Below are 8,901 nucleotides of genomic sequence, written 5' to 3' on the forward strand. Positions count from 1 at the left end.
TCTCTGCGGTGTTTGTCCTTGGGCAGCCAAGAAAAGAATAACAGCATGCCGGTCCTGGTTGAACGCGCTTGGTAATAACATCGCCATAGTTCAAGTTTCCCCATTTACCGCACTAACGTTGGGAAGAATCGAATGCCACAGTAGTGGCTTGCCTACATGTCGGTGCTTCCCGCATCGCGGTCACACTACGATGCATATATGCTGGAGCACTGCCCTCGATCACCCCTTCTACATCACAGCTAACTATGGCGAGCCACCACCTTCTTTCATTGCATCTGTGCTCTGCAACGCTGGATTGTACTGCCATACTACCTTGACTCTATCGGTAGTGCTCGATCAGATTTTGTATAGCCTCCGAGACATTTCCTCTGGATGTATGTTGTACTGTGGCTTACGTCATGTGGAACGTCCTGAATTTTCTCACATTGATATCAAGTGTCACTTGTTCTATCCTGTGATAGACAGTGAATTTCTAGAAGATCGGATGTCACTTTCTTCCACTCCGCTTATTTTCTTAAGGAATAATTTTTTCTGGATACAAGAATCCGGCGCCATATGCTCGTATATCTGATACTTATTAAATACTGTAACTCCAATAATATGCTGTAGATTACAGCAACATCCATGGTAAAATAACACACTTGTCGTAAATGTGGAAAATGTAAGTTAATGCAGATAAATAGAGAAAAAATCATGTAAAGTTCAAATACATTATCAATGGTGTACTGGTTGACACAGTCAATTTCATTCAATAACTAGGGGGAACGATGCATAGGGACATGACGTGAAACGGGCAATTACTGTTGGTTGTATGGAAAACTAGTGGGTGACTTAGGTTTATTGGGAAAATTCTGAGAGAGTGTAAACTAGGCGACGTAGACAACACTTGTATGACTCATTATTGAGCACTCACTGCTTGAATGTTCGGAATTCAGACCAGGTCAACTTAAAGGAAGACATCGCAGCAATTCAGAGGTGTGCGAGATCATCAGGGAGAGTATTCAGTGGTACCGGGGTATACTATGTGCATACTGAGGGACTGTAGTGTTAGTGATTCATTTGTCACAGTCATCGGCAATAGATGGCACTCAAGAGGACTGTCTGTGCACCCTCTTGTTATGACCCTGCAGGCAGTCACTGTGCTGAATTTAGAGGTGAATAGTGTTTGCAACATCTATTCTAGGGATGAATCCATGCCCCACTCGTGAGTGAATACTCCTGTCGACAGCTTCAGCCATTTGAACAGGGTCGCACTGTTGGCCTGTGGGAAGCTGGATAGTCATAACGACAGAGTGTTGCACTTACTGGGCACAGTGCATTGGTGGTGTGTTGCTGCTCTCAACCTTGGTGTGTGGAACACTCTCACACTTGCAGACCTGATTGTGGACGTTCGCATATTACAGACGCACGTTAAGATCGATGCATTGTGCGAGTAGTGGTGGCCGACCGATCATCACCCAGAGATGAAATCCAGGCACACGGTTGCACCTGATGTGCCATTAGCAACCACTGGGAATCGTTTGCTTGTGGTAGGAATAATATCACGTGAGTTTTCGGTCAGGCTGCCACTGATACCACGACACCGCCGAGCATGGCTACTCTGGTCCCGCTAAAGAGTTGACTCTAGTGTGGAATGCCATTCTGTTGTCTTCAGTGATGAGAGTACGTTCTTCCCATACATGAGTGATGGACTTACACATGTACGGCGAAGAACTGATGAGCTGCCTACTGCAGAGTACATTCGCCCACGCTATCTTCTCAGGTTTCATGCTGTGTAGGGGAGAGGGGAAGTGGGGGGGGGGGAGAGGCAGGGGGCATTAGCTACAATTCGCAGTGACATCTGGTGTTTCTGTAGGGTAAAGCAACCAGTGTCCCTTCATTAGTCAAAATGTAATCCCTGTGCTACTGCCATTTCTTTGACAGGAAGTGATGTGCTTTTTCAGGAGGACAATGCACGTCCGCTTATGGCTAATGCGACGCAACTTGCTCTTCGCGGTGTAGAACTGCCCTGGCCAACGAGGTCACCACATCTCTCGCGAACTGAACACTTATGGCAAATGCTGAACTGGAAACTTACTGCCGACCGGAGTGGCCAAGCGGATCTAGGCGCTTCAGTCTGGAACCTACTGACCGCTACGGTCGCAGGTTCGAATCCTGCCTCGGGCATGGATGTGTGTGATGTCCTTAGGTTACTTAGGTTTAAGTAGTTCTAAGTTATAGGGGACTGATGACCTCAGAAGTTAAGTCCCATAGTGCTCAGAGCCATTTGAATCATTTTTTTTTTTTTTTTTTTTTGAAACTTACTCGTTCTCCTGGGCCTGCAAGAATCGCTGCCGAAATGTAATAAAAGGCGCAAGACGCTTGGGATAATCTATCGTAGGATGCCTTTCGACACCTTTATGATTGTTTACATTCGTGAATACACGGCTGCGCTGCCCTCATACTGGGGGAGGGGGGACGGGGTGCACTGTGTGGCGATGGGCCTGGCCTTTATTGTGACATGTATGTTTCATTTAGTCTGAATTTTTTATCATATACTCCTACAATGACGAACTATGTGCCACATGACTTGTCAATAAAATGTCCTTGTTCCTGAATATGCTGCATTTTTTCCGGCGGTGAATATCACTCGTAAGAATCGCAAAGACAAGATAAGAAAAGTCAGGAGTCATATGGACCCTTACAGCATGTCGTTTTTACGTCGCTGCATTTGATAGTGGAAGATGAAAGGTCGCGATTATCGCTGGTACGAGGAACTCTCCACCATGGACCATGTGGTGACTTCCGCAGTATATATGCTGATTCAGATGAGTGTGTCGAATAGTTCAGTAGCGAAAAATGTTAAAAACCTGCGGGTATCGAAGTTCTGTCACCTTATGACCGCTGGTGTGTACACGTAAATCCCTAGCGATCCCGCAACAAAAGTGGTAAAAACGTTCGGCGCCTAGAGCGAAATCTGAAGCACGGCGTGAGCGGGGCTGTGAGCAGGGAAAAAAGGAAAATAAAATAAAACAGAAAGAAAGCAGGAGTGAGCGCCGAGCGCGCGCCGGTCGGGGAGAGGGAACGGAAGATGGGAACGTGACCGCCCATTGAGCCTGATGGAACTCAAACATTCCGGGTTATGAATTTCTAAGGCGGTGTATGCAAACAAGCAACTTCAAACATTCAGCTCCCGTTTTATACAAACGGCACAGTAATAACGGCACGGCTGCAGGGAGGGGGCGGCGCTGCCAGGACTATTCACTGTGCGGCGCTGAAGAAAGATGCCGGCGAGGAGGGCTCGGCCGGGCACAGTGCGGCCCTCCGCGTCGCAATCCGAGGCTTTTAATTCGCGTTTTACAGTAGCAGGCCCACCGCCTGGGTCCGCCCGGCTCTTCCTCTTATTCCTGGCTGACGGACGCACGGAGCCTCGCCGTCCCCCCACCCCCCTCTGCCCGCAGCCGGCGCCACCATAAACTCTGTTCGGAGCTCTAATAAATTCTCCCTCGCCGTCTTAGTCCTTCAGTTCGCCCGCCCTGTCTGTCCGGAGCTGCTCTCTGGATGTGCCCTTCTTCAGTCGTCGTCGCCTGCAGAGGGGGATGGGCTTCCTCTGAAATACGGCGGAGGGACGAAACTGACAGCCCTTTCTTGGGCAACAAACTCAAGGACTGGTGGAGACTGTATCATACCACTGCCGTCTCTGTCTAAAGTACTTAAGTACGTTTCTCAATCTCGTAATAGATAATGCACCAATCTCAAAACGTACATCCAGTTACCTTCGACCACAAGGTAACTTTCACTTCCCTCAGCCACCATTATTTCCTTGTGCTCCTGTCTTAGAAAAATCAGCCGTTGTGATTCCACCACGGTTGCCCGCGATACATACTGTCCGTCAGCTGCAGAATACGCTGCAGCGGTTTGGAGAATTTCTACCCATGTCAGACATGTGGATCTCTGTGTTAATGGACTGGATATACTGTTTCGGTGTGTTTGAGACCAATCCTATACTGAGAAAATTTATCCTATTTTGGGAATACCTCCACCTCACATACAGAGGTTCGTTACAGCGCAAGTCTTTCGGTAAAAGCAAAATTGCTAATCTACGCCATCTGCTTCATGATCATCGGATGTCACCAGTCAGACTTAGGTGTGGGAAAAGATTTTAAGTGCAGGTGAGTTACTTACTGGTAAAACAGAAACTCGCCCACCAGCCCCCTGACTGGAGCTGAGGGAGGCTCCTCCTGCTGGCCTTCACCTTCAACATCTAGCTTGGACGTTCCTTTATCAACTGAGGACGGGAGTTTCAAGATGGAACACCAATCTTGTTAAATGGGCACAAAAGATGCGCAGAGCCACAAACTGAAGAACCTCTCCCGGTGTGTCAGGATCTGAACATGATCTGCACCAATCGGGATGTTTTAATGTGCTGTGACGAAGCTGTCTTTGTAACTACACACTGCTAAAGCCACATTTCAAGTAAGTTTTTAATACTTTTCCGCGGACCAGTCACATTAATGTGGCTACCGTTTCAGATTGCAATACCCCGACTCACAGACGGCTGGTGGCAGCACTGGTAGTAATGGAGGGTATATAAGGCGTATCCCACAATAACCGTTCATGGATTGCAGCACTAGTCCTGTCGACGCGAGAGGGGGGGGGGGGAGTAAGAAGGGGGGGGGAGAAGGGGGTGAAGGGCGGATGCGTACAAGAATGCACTGATATTTCGAGCTTGGAAATTGATTTAGAAATTTTTGCTACTCCGTGCCCTGTGGACGTCGTTTCTGTAAGAAACCCTATCCAAATAGAAATCATGGCTCTTCAGTGCGATTCAGAATAAAAGACAGATTCACGATAAAGGATGACAGCCAAAACAGTTGCAGGATAAAGATTTATTAAAATTCTTGACCAAGGTTTCGGTATATATAAATATACCTTCATCAGAAGTAAAAAATCCTGAGTGATACAGGCACAAAATCTTTTACTTACTTACTAAAACTACATCATGCAATCGAGAATAATAAAACAATTGTGCCAAAGGCGTCGTCAATAATTAAAACATCTTCTCCATTTGTACAACATGATTATAGGCACAGGGTCAATGCGAATACTTTAGCACCAGTACTTCGCCTATGAACTATCATATTGTTTTATTAATCTCCATTGCACGATGTAATTTTAGTAAGTAACTAAAAGATTTTGTGCCTGTATTACTCAGGTAATTTCACTGTTACTTTGGTGTTTCTCATTACCGATGCTAAGGTTTTGCTAATGAAAGTGTCTTCCTGTTCAGGATTTTTTACTTCTGATGAAGGTATATTTATATATACCGAAACCTTGGTCAAGAATTTTAATAAATCTTTATCCTGCAACTGTTTTGGCTGTCATCCTTTATCGTGAAGAATTTCAACAGTTGTTCTTTCAGCCATGTTTAAAATCTTAAAAGACAGATATCAGAGCAGAAAGACTTAAAGTGACATTTACAAACGTATGTCACAGAAGCTTTACCCGAAACTTCATAGACATGCAGCACGGATGCTTACTCTGTTCAGATCAACGAACAACTGTGACGAGCTCTTTCCCTCACATACCTGTGTAAAACACAAATGAGATGCTTCAAATCAGATTATCATCTGAAATGTGTTTTGAGGCCGAGACGTGTTGAATCAGTCATTCCCAACATTAAAGCGCTTACGCAAAGGTAAGTAAATAAATATGGAAAGCAGCAACAGAAAACTGAGGAGAATTAATTTCGCATATTTTCTTTGTTATTCAGTTACCTAGTTTTGCCTTCCAGTCCTCCATCACCCATTAACTTTCGTATTTAGTATGTACTTACATTCATTTTGTCCATATTTATTTACTGGCAATGTTTTCTTGAATTCTAAAAGCTTTTTGGCTTCAAAATTATGGTAATAATATTAAATATTTAACGTGTACAATTAGAATGATGGTTCCTTTAGTGTGCATGTACGCAGTTGCTCACCAGAGTGTATTGGTTTTTCGAGTTACTATACAACTTCAAATACTGTCTTCTATTTACGACAACACGGTCTTACACAAAAGCAGAAGCCAGCTTCGCGCAGCGCCGTTTGCCTGCCACTGCGAAGCGAACAAATGGTTCAAATGGCTTAGAGCACTATGGGAGTTAACATCTGAAGTCATCAGTCCCCCTAGACTAGGAAAAACATAAACCTAACTAACATAAGGACAACACACACATCCATGCCCGAGGCAGGATTCGAACCTGCGGCCGTAACAGCAGCGCGGTTCTGCACTGAAGCGCCTAGAACCGCTCGGCCACAGCGGCCGGCCCAAGCGAACAGTGAGTGCTCCGCGCTCCCGCTCGCAGAGCTACGACAGAACCGGAGCCAAGAGCGGAATCACACAGCTCCTCAGAGCGGCATTTTTAATGGCACTGAACTAGGTAAATAGCGGGCTGGCACCCACGTCCCTCTTGAGTCACGAGATTTGCAAACATTTAGAAAACGTTCGCAGATTTTCACTGGAGGCAAACAGTTGGAAAACACAGATTCCGTCCTGTGGGTAGGGGATGACGGGGGGTAGGCGGTGGGGAGGGGTGAAGGTAGGCCGGCCGATGTGGCCGAGCGGTTCTAGGCGCTTCCGTCTGGTTCAAAGCCTGCCTCGGGCATGGATGTGTGTGGTGTCCTTAGGTTACTTAGGTTTAAGTAATTCTAAGTTCTAGGGGACTGATGACCTCAGCTGTTAAGTCCCACAGTACTCAGAGCCATTTGAACCATTTGGTGAAGTGAGGGAGCAGGGAAGTGGGGAGGGGTGGCTGCAGGAAGGCCACCCGGCCACCACCCTCTTCCACTAACACTGTGAAATCCAATAATTGACATGCCGATCCAACAAAGGTATGGTAAAGGAAGAAGAAGATTATTGGATATTACATAGAACAGAAACCGGATTTTAATCAAGCGAAATAAAATCCGGTCATTAGATGTGGATACAGCACATTCCCTCCGAATCAGTGGGATCCTTGAGAGCAATGTTGTGACAAAAAATTTATCCCGTGATACCAATCAACATACCTCTTTTTCTGCAGGGCACATGGGACAGGCGAAATATCCTCAGACATAAAGAAGAATGTAATAATTACAATTCCATAAAAGGCAGGTGCTGTAAAGCCTGTATACAACAGAACCGTCAGTTTAATAAGTCACTGTTGCAAAATATTGACACAAATTATTTACAGAAGAATGGAAAAAAAGTAGACGTCGACCTCGGAGCTCATCAAGTAGATACTTACGACGTTTCGAGCGTAGCTACGCGACCTTTAGAACGTCGGACGCGATGTTCTCCGAGGCATCCAGTTAGAAGCAGGCGTTAATTCTGTCCCATGCAAAACTTCCAACAGACGTTGAGTACCAGTGCGTGAGTCAAATTTGAAAAGTTTTAATAAAGAACTTCATACAGAACAGAGAGAAAAGCCACACTGAAAACATTCTTTCAAGATGAAAGTAAGCCTATATCTCGAGTAGCTAAGTACTCTTTATATGACGTTACGTGCGAAGTCCTTTGGACTACCACCAAGAGTCTTAAGCGTAAACTCAGCGCAATTCATTATTGACTGACATTAAGTTTAAGTATTCTGCTGGCACACTGTGGAACTTCTAAACTCCATCGACTCATTTACATAAGCCTGTGTGTGTGTGTGTGTGTGTGTGTGTGTGAGAGAGAGAGAGAGAGAGAGAGAGATAGAGAGCGCTAACGCGAACGCAAATTAGCGGTTCCCATTGGTTGGCGATTCTATGCGCGTGGGAACGGCACCAGAAGTCGGAAAGCACGTCATTGTTTTGTTTCTTTCCCACGCAATGTTAAGGATGCCTTAACCACTTTCTTCGGAGCAGGTCCTGCTGCGCAGAAGGATTCTCCCTCAGAAACAAACTCTTTGGCTGTGGAGAAGCGAACCCTGTCGCTATATCCTCCTCTAGAAGCTGTCGTGTCTCCACTGACTAGTAAGAGTGTAAAAATATAACTGTGATTTATTCGGTTTGTTATTCCAACTATCTCTTTTTCTATAGAATATTTCCACAAAAGTTAAAGTAACTATAACATGCAATCAGAAAAACGAACCACATAAAATACACAGTAATGCCACAAACACCAGATACGAAAGTCAGTCTGAACAGTTGCTATGCATGTATGTTCTTGCTATATTGTGAACGCTATAAATGACAGTTTCACTTCATATCATTAATACCTTTTCTGAGAGCAATCAGCTTACTTTCATCTAAAACCTCGATAATGTTGACCCCAGCGATTTCTGAAGCATTTGACACTGAACTTGAAGAATCCTCTGAATTATTCGCGCTGAAATAGCAGTCACAGTGCTACAAGTGAATTAGTTTGTAATCCATCTATGAGAGTCAAATTAGACTAGAGTCAAAAGCAGAACAAAACAGTTTAAACATAATATCGAAGTCCAGTAGCGAAGACCTCAAGTACAGTATTATTCCAGTACATATTTGGGTTCACAGGCAACAGGTAGATTTCCACGATAGACTGAACGATGTCACTAGCTGCTTTATCTGGCCATGCACGGTAGTCGAGGCACCACGGTGTCTTGTGATTGCCCACTAGTGAAGACTGCGGTGTTTGTCAGCCTCTAAACCGAATCAGTATCGATGTCAGAATCACAGCATAGCTTGCTGTTAGTTCAGCATAAAAGAGTTTCGAATACATTATCAAAACAAGCACAATACGTCAACACAATAGGCGATTTTTCTGTCTCGTGTTTTGACAGAAAGACTGGAACACGACGGCAAATACAGATACCGCACCGGGCAAATTTATCAGGTGTTACGTGTGTCCACGCACACTGTTGACGATGTCTTTACGAAGCGCAAAGGTGGAAGAAACACTGTCAGCAATTACCTACCACTCTCTTCGTTCTAAGAA

Source organism: Schistocerca cancellata, chromosome 1, assembly GCF_023864275.1.
Source record: "Schistocerca cancellata isolate TAMUIC-IGC-003103 chromosome 1, iqSchCanc2.1, whole genome shotgun sequence".
NCBI classification, from domain to species: domain Eukaryota; kingdom Metazoa; phylum Arthropoda; class Insecta; order Orthoptera; family Acrididae; genus Schistocerca; species Schistocerca cancellata.